At 46.9% G+C, this 11,905-nt stretch overlaps 1 long non-coding RNA gene across 1 annotated transcript in view; it reads right to left on the reverse strand.

Moving 5' to 3' along the window:
- LOC149976056 (uncharacterized) overlaps positions 1-9,563 on the reverse strand; it is a 54,984-nt gene extending 45,421 nt beyond the window's left edge. The window contains exon 1 of the long non-coding RNA XR_016487983.1: positions 9,337-9,563. This is a non-coding gene — a long non-coding RNA (uncharacterized LOC149976056). The remainder of the gene's footprint in view (positions 1-9,336) is intronic.
- Between the last annotated feature and the right edge of the window lie 2,342 nt (positions 9,564-11,905).

An 11,905-nucleotide genomic window follows, 5' to 3' on the forward strand; every position in this document is an offset into this window, starting at 1 on the left:
TTTTTCTCTGCAGATCCTCTCAATGTATGTCAGTTTGGATGGGGAGCGTTGCTGCACACAGCTATTTTCAGGTCTGTCCAGAGATGTTATATCGGGTTCAAGTCCGGGCTCTGGCTGGGCCACTTAAGCACATTCAGAGACTTGTCCCAAAGCCACTCCTGCGTTGTCTTGGCTCTCTGCTTAGGGTCATTGTCCTGTTGGAAGGTGAACCTTCACACCGGTCTGAGATCCTGAGCGCTCTGGAGCAGCTTTTCATCATGTATCTTTCTGCTCAGTTTATCCTACAGATGGCAACCGAAGTCAGCCTGCATGCACCCGGCGCGCCGCTAGAGTGCAATGGCACAAGTGTCTTCCCCGGCCAGCCAAACATTCCCATAACCCGGACGACTCTGGGCAAATTGTGCACCGCCTCATGGGTTTCCCGGTCGCAGCCGGCTGCAACACAGCCTGGGATCGAACCTGGGTCTGTAGGGACGGTTTAGCACTGCGATGCAGTACCTAAGACCTCTGCGTAACTCGGGAGGACTGACCTCTATTTCGAGTCTCATAGCAAAGGGTCTGAAAACTTATGTACAGTGCCTTGCGAAAGTATTCGGCCCCCTTGAACTTTGCGACCTTTTGCCACATTTCAGGCTTCAAACATAAAGATATAAAACTGTATTTTTTTGTGAAGAATCAACAACAAGTGGGACACAATCATGAAGTGGAACGACATTTATTGGATATTTCAAACTTTTTTAACAAATCAAAAACTGAAAAATTGGGCGTGCAAAATTATTCAGCCCCTTTACTTTCAGTGCAGCAAACTCTCTCCAGAAGTTCAGTGAGGATCTCTGAATGATCCAATGTTGACCTAAATGACTAATGATGATAAATACAATCCACCTGTGTGTAATCAAGTCTCCGTATAAATGCACCTGCACTGTGATAGTCTCAGAGGTCCGTTAAAAGCGCAGAGAGCATCATGAAGAACAAGGAACACAACAGGCAGGTCCGAGATACTGTTGTGAAGAAGTTTAAAGCCGGATTTGCATACAAAAAGATTTCCCAAGCTTTAAACATCCCAAGGAGCACTGTGCAAGCGATAATATTGAAATGGAAGGAGTATCAGACCACTGCAAATCTACCAAGACCTGGCCGTCCCTCTAAACTTTCAGCTCATACAAGGAGAAGATTGATCAGAGATGCAGCCAAGAGGCCCATGATCACTCTGGATGAACTGCAGAGATCTACAGCTGAGGTGGGAGACTCTGTCCATAGGACAACAATCAGTCGTATATTGCACAAATCTGGCCTTTATGGAAGAGTGGCAAGAAGAAAGCCATTTATTAAAGATATCCATAAAAAGTGTTGTTTAAAGTTTGCCACAAGCCACCTGGGAGACACACCAAACATGTGGAAGAAGGTGCTCTGGTCAGATGAAACCAAAATTTAACTTTTTGGCAACAATGTAAAACGTTATGTTTGGCGTAAAAGCAACACAGCTGAACACACCATCCCCACTGTCAAACATGGTAGTGGCAGCATCATGGTTTGGGCCTGCTTTTCTTCAGCAGGGACAGGGAAGATGATTCAAATTGATGGGAAGATGGATGGAGCCAAATACAGGACCATTCTGGAAGAAAACCTGATGGAGTCTGCAAAAGACCTGAGACTGGGACGGAGATTTGTCTTCCAACAAGGCAATGATCCAAAACATAAAGCAAAATCTACAATGGAATGGTTCAAAAATAAACATATCCAGGTGTTAGAATGGCCAAGTCAAAGTCCAGACCTGAATCCAATCGAGAATCTGTGGAAAGAACTGAAAACTGCTGTTCACAAATGCTCTCCATCCAACCTCACTGAGCTTGAGCTGTTTTGCAAGGAGGAATGGGAAAAAAATGTCAGCCTCTCGATGTGCAAAACTGATAGAGACATACCCCAAGTGACTTACAGCTGTAATCGCAGCAAAAGGTGGCGCTACAAAGTATTAACTTAAGGGGGCTGAATAATTTTGCACGCCCAATTTTTCAGTTTTTGATTTGTTAAAAACGTTTGAAATATCCAATAAATGTCGTTCCACTTCATGATTGTGTCCCACTTGTTGTTGATTCTTCACAAAAAAATACAGTTTTATATCTTTATGTTTGAAGCCTGAAATGTGGCAAAAGGTTGCAAAGTTCAAGGGGGCCGAATACTTTCGCAAGGCACTATAAATAAGGTTTCTCTGTTTTTTATGTTTAATACAAGTGCAAAAATGTTTAAAAACCTGTTTTGGCTTTGTGATGAGGGGGGAAAGTATTTAATCCATTTTAGAATAAGGCTGTAACATCACAAAATGTGGAAAAGTCTAGAGGTCTGAATACTTTCCGAATGCACTGTATATATTCAGATATGTATTCATTAACATGTTATTGAAGGAAGCAGGTTAAATTGTTAGGTGCTGTATACAGTTGAAGTCGGAAGTTTACATACACTTAGGTTGGAGTCATTAAAACTTGTTTTTCAACCACTCCACAAATGTCTTGTTAACAAACTATAGTTTTGGAAAGTCGTTTAGGACATCTACTTTGTGCATGAGACAAGTCATTTTTCCAACAATTGTTTACAGACAGATAATTTCACTTATAATTCACTGTGTCACAATTCCAGTGGGTCAGAAGTTTACATGTGCGAAGTTGACTGCGCCTTTAAACAGCTTGGAAAATTCCAGAAAATGTTGTCATGGCTTTAGAGGCTTCTGATGGGCTAATTGACATCTTTTGAGTCGATTGGAGGTGTACCTGTGGATGTATTTCAAGGCCTAACTTCAAACTCAGTGCCTCTTTGCTTGACACCATGGGAAAATCTAAAGAAATCAGCCAAGACCTCAGAAAACAAATTGTAGACCTCCACAAGTCTGGTTCATCCTTGGGAGCAATTTCTAAACGCCTGAAGGTACCACGTTCATCGGTACAAGTGATAGAACGGAAGAATAAACACCATGGGACCACGCAGCTGTCTAACCGCTCAGGAAGGAGACGCGCTCTGTCTCTTAGTACTGTGGTGCGAAAAGTGCAAATCAATCCCAGAACAACAGCAAAGGACCTTGTGAAGATGCTGGAGGAAACAGGTACAAAAGTATCTATATCCACAGTAAAACTAATCCTATATCGACATAACCTGAAAGGCCGCTCAGCAAGGAAGAAGCCACTGCTCCAAAACTGCCATAAAAAAGCCAGACTACGGTTTGCAACTGCACAATGGGGATAAAGATTGTACTTTATGGAGAAATGTCCTTTGGTCTGATGAAACAGAAATAGAACTGTTTGGCCATAATGACCATCGTTATATTTGGAGGAGAAGGGGGAGGCTTGCAAGCCCAAGAACACCATCCCAACCGTGGAGCATGGGGGTGGCAGCATCATGTTGTGGGGGTGCTTTGCTGCAGGAGGGACTGGTGCACTTCACAAAATAGATGGCTTCATGAGGAAGTAAAATTATGTGGATAGATTGAATCAACATCTCAAGACATCAGTTAAAGCTTGGTCTCAAATGGGTCTTCCAAATGGACAATGACCCCAAGCTTACTTCCAAAGTTGTGGCAAAATGGCTTAAGGACAACAACGTCAAGGTACTGGAGTGGCCATCACAAAGCCCTGACCTCAATCCTATAGAAAATTTGTGGGCAGAACTGAAAAAGTGTGTGCGAGCAAAGAGGCCACCCAACCTGACACCTGACTCAGTTACACCAGCTCTGTCAGGACGAATGGGCCAAAATTCACCCAACTTACTGTGGGAAGCTTGTGGATGGCTACACGAAATGTTTGACCCAAGTTAAACAATTTAAAGGCAATGCTACCAAAAACTAATTGAGTGTATGTAAACTTCTGACCCACTGGGAATGTGATGAAAGAAATCAAAGCTGAAATAAATAATTCTCTCTACTATTATTCTGACATTTCAAATTTTTTAAATAAAGTGGTAATCCTAACTGACCTAAGACAGGGCATTTGTACTAGAATTAAATGTCAGGAATTGTGAAAAACTGAGTTTAGATGTATTTGGCTAAGGTGTATGTAAACTTCCGACTTCAACTGTATGTCATAGGAATTGGCCTCAAACAATAATGGTCTCTCTCTCTGTGTGTGTGTGTGTGTGTGTGTGTGTGTGTGTGTGTGTGTGTGTGTGTGTGTGTGTGTGTGTGTGTGTGTGTGTGTGTGTGTGTGTGTGTGTGTGTGTGTGTGCGTGTGTGCGTGTGTGCACGGGCAAGTGGGTGTGCAACCAGGTCAAATGTTCTGTGGAGAGGACCTGAATTGGTTAGACTGTAAACTCTCCTTCCAGACCCATATCAAACATCTCCAATCCAAAGTTAAATCTAGAATTGGCTTCCTATTTCGCAACAAAGCATCCTTCACTCATGCTGCCAAACATACCCTTGTAAAACTGACCATCCTACCAATCCTCGACTTTGGCGATGTCATTTACAAAATAGCCTCCAATACCCTACTCAACAAATTGGATGCAGTCTATCACAGTGCAATCCGTTTTGTCACCAAAGCCCCATATACTACCCACCATTGCGACCTGTACGCTCTCGTTGGCTGGCCCTCGCTTCATACTCGTCGCCAAACCCACTGGCTCCATGTCATCTACAAGACCCTGCTAGGTAAAGTCCCCCCTTATCTCAGCTCGCTGGTCACCATTGCATCTCCCACCTGTAGCACACGCTCCAGCAGGTATATCTCTCTAGTCACCCCCAAAACCAATTCTTTCTTTGGCCGCCTCTCCTTCCAGTTCTCTGCTGCCAATGACTGGAACGAACTACAAAAATCTCTGAAACTGGAAACACTTATCTCCCTCACTAGCTTTAAGCACCAACTGTCAGAGCAGCTCACAGATTACTGCACCTGTACATAGACCACCTATAATTTAGCCCAAACAACTACCTCTTTCCCTACTGTATTTATTTTATTTATTTATTTTGCTCCTTTGCACCCCATTATTTTGATTTCTACTTTGCACATTCTCCCATTGCAAATCTACCATTCCAGTGTTTTACTTGCTATATTGTATTTACTTTGCCACCATGGCCTTTTTTTTTGCCTTTACCTCCCTTCTCACCTCATTTGCTCACATCGTATATAGACTTGTTTATACTGTATTATTGACTGTATGTTTGTTTTACTCCATGTGTAACTCTGTGTCGTTGTATCTGTCGAACTGCTTTGCTTTATCTTGGCCAGTGTCACGCCCTGGTCGAAGTATTTTGTGTTTATCTTCATTTATTTGGTCAGGCCAGGGTGTGGCATGTTTTTTTTTATGTGGGGTGTTTTGTCTTGGGTTTTTCGTACGTATTGGGATTGTGTCTTAGTGGGGTTTTCTAGGTAAGTCTATGGCTGTCTGAATTGGTTCTCAATTAGAGGCAGGTGCTTATCGTTGTCTCTGATTGGGAACCATATTTAGGCAGCCATATTCTTTGTGTTTCGTGGGTGATTGTCCTTAGTGTCCTCTGTGTTAGTTTGCACCAGTTTAGGCTGTTTCGGTTTTCACATTATGTTTATTGTTTTTGTACAGTTCATGTTTCATCATTGTTAAATAAACATGGATCGCAATAGCCACGCTGCATTTTGGTCCGACTCTCCTTCTACCGAAGAAAGCCGTAACAGAATCACCCACCACAACAGGACCAAGCGGCGTGGTGACAGGCGGCGGCAGCAGGAGCAGCGAAAGGAGGAATGGACATGGGAAGACGTCTTGGATGGCAAGGGCTGTTACACTTGGGAGGAGATACTGGCTGAAAGAGATCGCCTCCCATGGGAACAGGTGGAGGCACTTAGGAGAGCAGAGGCAGTCGGAGAGAGGAGCCGGCGATACGAGGGAACACGGTTGGCAAGGAAGCCCGGGAGTCAGCCCCAAAAATGTATTGGGGGGGGGGGGCTCACAGGGAGTATGGCTACGCCAGGTAGGAGACCTACGCCAACTTCCTGTGCTTAGCGGGGGGCTAGAGAGACCGGGCAGGCACCGTGTTATGCTGTGGTGCGCATGGTGTCTCCAGTGCGGGTGCATAGCCTGGTGCGGTACATACCAGCTCCTCGTATCGGCCGGGCTAGAGTGGGCATCGAGCCAGGTAAGGTTGGGCAGGCTCGGTGCTCAAGAGCTCCAGTGCGCCTGCACGGTCCGGTCTATCCAGTACCACCTCCACGCATCAGCCCTCCGGTGGCAGCTCCCCGCAACAGGCTTCATGTGCGTGTTCTCGGCCCAGTACCACCAGTGCCAGCACCACGCATCAGGCCTACAGTGCGCCTCGCCTGTCCAGCGCTGCCAGAGTCTTCCTCCTCTCCAGAGCTGCCGGAGTCTCCCGCTTATCTAGCGCTGCCAGAGCCTTCCTCCTCTACAGCGCTGCCGGAGTCTCCCGCCTGTTCAGCGCAGTCAGAGCCTTCCTCCTCTCCAGCGCTGTCGGAGTCTCCGGCCTGTTTAGCGCTGTTAGAGCCTTTCTCCTCTCCAGCGCTGCCGGAGTCTCCTGCCTGTTCAGCACAGCCAGAGCTGCCAGTCTGCATGGAGCAGCCAGAGCTGCCAGTCTGCATGGAGCAGCCAGAGCTGCCAGTCTGCATGGAGCAGCCAGAGCTGCCAGTCTGCATGGAGCAGCCAGAGCTGCCAGTCTGCATGGAGCAGCCAGAGCTGCCAGTCTGCATGGAGCAGCCAGAGCTGCCAGTCTGCATGGAGCAGCCAGAGCTGCCAGTCTGCATGGAGCAGCCAGAACTGCCAGTCTGCATGGAGCTGCCAGTCTGCATGGAGCTGCCAGTCTGCAAGGAGCTGCCAGTCTGCAAGGAGCTGCCAGTCTGCACGGAGCCGCCAGAGCTGCCAGTCTACACGGAGCAGCCAGAGCCGCCAGTCAGCGTGGAGCAGCCAGAGCCGCCAGTCAGCGTGGAGCAGCCAGATCCGTCAGTCTGCCAGGATCCGCCAGTCAGCCAGACTCTTCCAGATCTGCCAGTCAGCCAGACTCTTCCAGATCTGCCAGTCAGCCAGACTCTTCCAGATCTGCCAGTCAGCCAGACTCTTCCAGATCTGCCAGTCAGCCAGACTCTTCCAGATCTGCCAGTCAGCCAGACTCTTCCAGATCTGCCAGTCAGCCAGACTCTTCCAGATCTGCCAGTCAGCCAGACTCTTCCAGATCCGCCAGTCAGCCAGGATCTGCCAGAACCACCAGCCAGCCAGGATCTGCCGGATCCAACTACCTGCCTGAGCTTCCTCTCAGTGCTGGGCTTCCTCTCAGTGCCGGGCTTCCTCTCAGTGCCGGGCTTCCCCTCAGTGCCGGGCTTCCCCTCAGTGCCGAGCTTCCCCTCAGTGCCGAGCTTCCCCTCAGTGCCGAGCTTCCCCTCAGTGCCGAGCTTCCCCTCAGTGCCGAGCTTCCCCTCAGTGCCGAGCTTCCCCTCAGTGCCGAGCTTCCCCTCAGTCCCGAGCTGCCCCTCAGTCCCGAGCTGCCCCTCAGTCCAGGTGGATTCTGGGTAAGGACTACTAGGCCATGGTCGGCGGCGAGGGTGGACTATCCTAGGACGCGAGGAGGAGGGACTAAGACACTGATAGAGTGGGGTCCACGTCCCGCGCCGGAGCCGCCACCATGGACAGACGCCCACCCGGACCCTCCCTATTGTTTTTGATGTGCGTCCGGGAGTCCGCACCTTAGGGGGGGGGGTTCTGTCACGCCCTGGTCGAAGTATTTTGTGTTTATCTTCATTTATTTGGTCAGGCCAGGGTGTGGCATGGGTTTTTTTATGTGGGGTGTTTTGTCTTGGGATTTTCATACGTATTGGGATTGTGGCTTAGTGGGGTTTTCTAGGTAAGTCTATGGCTGTCTGAATTGGTTCTCAATTAGAGGCAGGTGCTTATCGTTGTCTCTGATTGGGAACCATATTTAGGCAGCCATATTCTTTGAGTGTTTCGTGGGTGATTGTCCTTAGTGTCCTCTGTGTTAGTTTGCACCAGTTTAGGCTGTTTCGGTTTTCACATTATGTTTATTGTTTTTGTACAGTTCATGTTTCATCATTGTTAAATTAACATGGATCGCAATAGCCACGCTGCATTTTGGTCCGACTCTCCTTCTACCGAAGAAAGCCGTAACAGCCAGGTCGCAATTGTAAATGAGAACTTGTTCTCACCTTGCCTACCTGGTTAAATAAAGGTGAAATAAAAAAAATAATAAATTGACCCCAAAGCAAATAGGACATAGAGAGAGGGGGCAGGGAAACAGAAAAGTTAAATGTTGCGAAAGTTTTAGCACACAATCATGTTAAAATGCAACCAAGTGAGTTGTTACGTAATAAGTTATTTTAATTACTGTACATTTTTCAGGATGGTCTGATAAACTGTATAATTCCATATTTCCCAGCATTAGTTCCCTGTGGTTAGGAGTGGAAGTGTTGTGTACAGAGCTGGGGTCTATTGATCCACATGCTTTATTACCCTACACTGGGAGTGTTAACACTGTCCAGGAAGATGGGAGGGGAGGATCACCTGGAAATGGTGCTATCGATCCCGGCTCGCTGCCATGGGAAAGGCTTCTATGACGGAACATCCTCCAGGGATGTGGGATCGGGAAGATCTACCAACAGAGAACAGCGCTGCACAGGGGACACAACACATCTGGCATGTGTTGGGTTTTTGGGGTCCGAAGGGACATCTAGTATTTAGTCTATGTTATCTGGGTTTTTTGGGGGGGAAAAGTTTTGTGGTGTCTCAGCTAGCGTCCCATATGGTACCCTATTCCCTAAATAGTGTACTACTGTTGATCAGGGTCCATAGGGAATGGGGTGCCATTAGGGATGCAGCATCATTTGTCATGTCTGCATCGTTGACCTATTCACTGTCCAGACACCATGATGTGACCTATTGGCTTATTAGTTGTCATAACAAGTGCCTCGGTGCAATTTACCGTAAGTCAAATGAAATTGCCTGTTTCATCATGGCCTGTCTTAACATATTGTCATTCATTTTGTAAATTAGTGCCTTTATATTGCACATGGTGAAGAAATGCTTGACAGCATCCAAAACAACTGGAACAAAAGAGCGTGCCGTATAACACATCAAGACAGAACTTCACATATGTGAAACATGATCTCGCAAAATGGATTCTGTACATTGTCCAACTGCTGCAAATTCTGCAGTGTAAATATAAAGACCAGGCTGCACCTAGAATATAAATAGTATGGAACCCCCTGGAATCAAATTAGTATAATCATTTAATCACCATTTTATTCATCAATGTACGTGACTTCAAATCAAGAGACTTCTGGGTTTTTGCACGGGCTGCATCTCATGCCACTACATCCGCCGGTGTCGGCCATTCGGCACTGTGGTGGAAAACGGCAGACTTACCAAGGTGTTTGTGAGACCAGGAGACATCCCGGAAACAGGTCTTCTAACCGTAAACAGGTCTTCTAACCGTAAACAGGTCTTCTAACCGTAAACAGGTCTTCTAACCGTAAAGGCAGAACGGTTTGAGCTATAAAAAAAACTCTGAACAGCTGAGACACTTATAAACACGTCATCCGTTTTGCTCTATGACGCCCACCAGCTTCACAGTACTGATCCAAAGGTCATCTGGTGACTGTGCAGTAAAAATGACATCATAGGTGGAGGGGTCATTCCACTACATGAAATGTAATAAAACAATTCCTTCGCTATCTCTCAGATATAAGAAGCATATTTCAAAACATACTTCCTTTTGATGTTTTTTTTCCATGCATGAATGTGTTGTTCAATGTGTTTCTGTGGGCTAATAGCAATAAATTCAATGTTTCATCAAATCCTTTTTTGAGATATTTTTTTATACTTACAAGGGTCCTAAAATTGTAAATCAAATAACTAAATGGTCCATGGTATGAGCATCGTAAAATAATTCCACATCTTAGATTGGTGTGAAACTTGTAGCGAGTCAGTGACAAGTGGGAGGAGGACGATGCCAGAAGCAACACATGGTAGACACCAGGGTCATAATCAATCAAATGGACTGAAACATTACTTGGACTTGTCCAAAAGAAAGCACTCGTATTCACTTTCCATTCCACTTTTTTTTTTTTCATTTTCCATTGTGTGCCCTGATGAATACAACCCCGTTCCTCTGGGGTCATGTGTGGAGGGTGGAAACCCTGGCAGACTGACAGCCTGGCTGACTGTTATACTGCAGTCATCCCCATACCTCACTGGACTCCAGGCCTCTGCTATGTCAGGCTGCTCAAGCAATCCACTGTCAGAGCCAGTTTGCCCTCTGCTGGGGTGAGTGGAATCAACAATGTCAATATTGTCTCAGTCTATTCCACAGATAAACAACAACCCAAATACACACTTAAACACTGCTGTATCATGGTGCAATTGCTGTCATCGCAGACAGCCCATCTCCAGTTCAAGCAAACCCCTTTGGCAGGCCAGGCTTCACCTGAAGCATCTGAATTCCCCAGGATAATGACTCTGTGATGAAGTCAACTCCTATCAGCTGGGGGGACTCTGGGTTCTCTCATTTGGACTGGTGGCCTTCGTGGGGCTCTGGGTTCTCTCTTTTGGACTGGTGGCCTTCGTGGGGCTCTGGGTTCTCTCCTTTGGACTGGTGGCCTTCGTGGGGCTCTGGGTTCTCTCCTTTGGACTGGTGGCCTTCGTGGGGCTCTGGGTTCTCTCCTTTGGACTGGTGGCCTTCGTGGTCCGCTGGGTTCTCTCCTTTGGACTGGTGGCCTTCGTGGTCCGCTGGGTTCTCTCCTTTGGACTGGTGGCCTTCGTGGGGCTCTGGGTTCTCTCTTTTGGACTGGTGGCCTTCGTGGGACTCTGGGTTCTCTCTTTTGGACTGGTGGCCTTCGTGGGGCTCTGGGTTCTCTCATTTGGACTGGTGGCCTTCGTGGGGCACTGGGTTCTCTCCTTTGGACTGGTGGCCTTCGTGGGGCTCTGGGTTCTCTCCTTTGGACTGGTGGCCTTCGTGGGGCTCTGGGTTCTCTCTTTTGGACTGGTGGCCTTCGTGGGGCTCTGGGTTCTCTCTTTTGGACTGGTGGCCTTCGTGGGGCTCTGTGTTCTCTCATTTGGAAGTGGTGGCCTTCGTGGGGCTCTGGGTTCTCTCCTTTGGACTGGTGGCCTTCGTGGGGCTCTGGGTCCTGAAGGCGGTCCGTCTACGTCCAAAGACCACCTCAGTTAAAGGTAGGTATCATGATGTTAGTATGTGGTGGTGAGGTTAGAATCTGTCTGTCTGTCCGCCGGGTTCATGAACAATGTCTATTTGTGTACTAGAATGTAAAGTATGTGTATTTTTGAATTGGTAGGTCTATGGCTATGTATATCTGTGCATGTGTGTGGTTAGTGTGTACAACAGGAGGCTGCTGAGGGGAGAACGGCTCATAATAATGGCTGGAATGGCTCAAACTGAATGGCATGTATTTAATATCGTTCCACCCATCCACTCCAGCCATTACCACAAGCCCGTTCTCCCCAATTAAGGTGCCACCAACCTCCTGTGGTGTGTACGTGTGGTGCTTGTACAGTATATGTACAGTACGTATCTCTGTACTATACCATTTGTGTTGGGTGTCTGTGTTCTCCTGTTGGCAGGCCTTGGGATGACTAGGCAGTTTTAGAGTAATGACAGCAAGTGGTGAGGGGGTAAGGGTAGGGGAACTGCACTTCATAGATAGCAGGCTTGTATCCCAGTCAAGCTCAGACATCCTGTGTCTATTTAAAGATGACTATTAAATAGTCTAGGACAGATTTGTGATATGGACATTCTGATTGTACATTCAAGTATATTATACAATATGTTTGTATCAGCATATACAAATATATTGAAGTAAACAATCTACAAGTACTTGCAATTGTCTCAAATTCGTACCTTTATTTTTTTAGTTGTATTTTTGTTACATGTCTCTATTTGGACTTCTATTGCTATTTAATTCTTAGCTGAAAACAAAGA

This window comes from Oncorhynchus mykiss, chromosome 17, assembly GCF_057628025.1.
Source record: "Oncorhynchus mykiss isolate SJ-2025 chromosome 17, ASM5762802v1, whole genome shotgun sequence".
Classification (NCBI taxonomy): domain Eukaryota; kingdom Metazoa; phylum Chordata; class Actinopteri; order Salmoniformes; family Salmonidae; genus Oncorhynchus; species Oncorhynchus mykiss.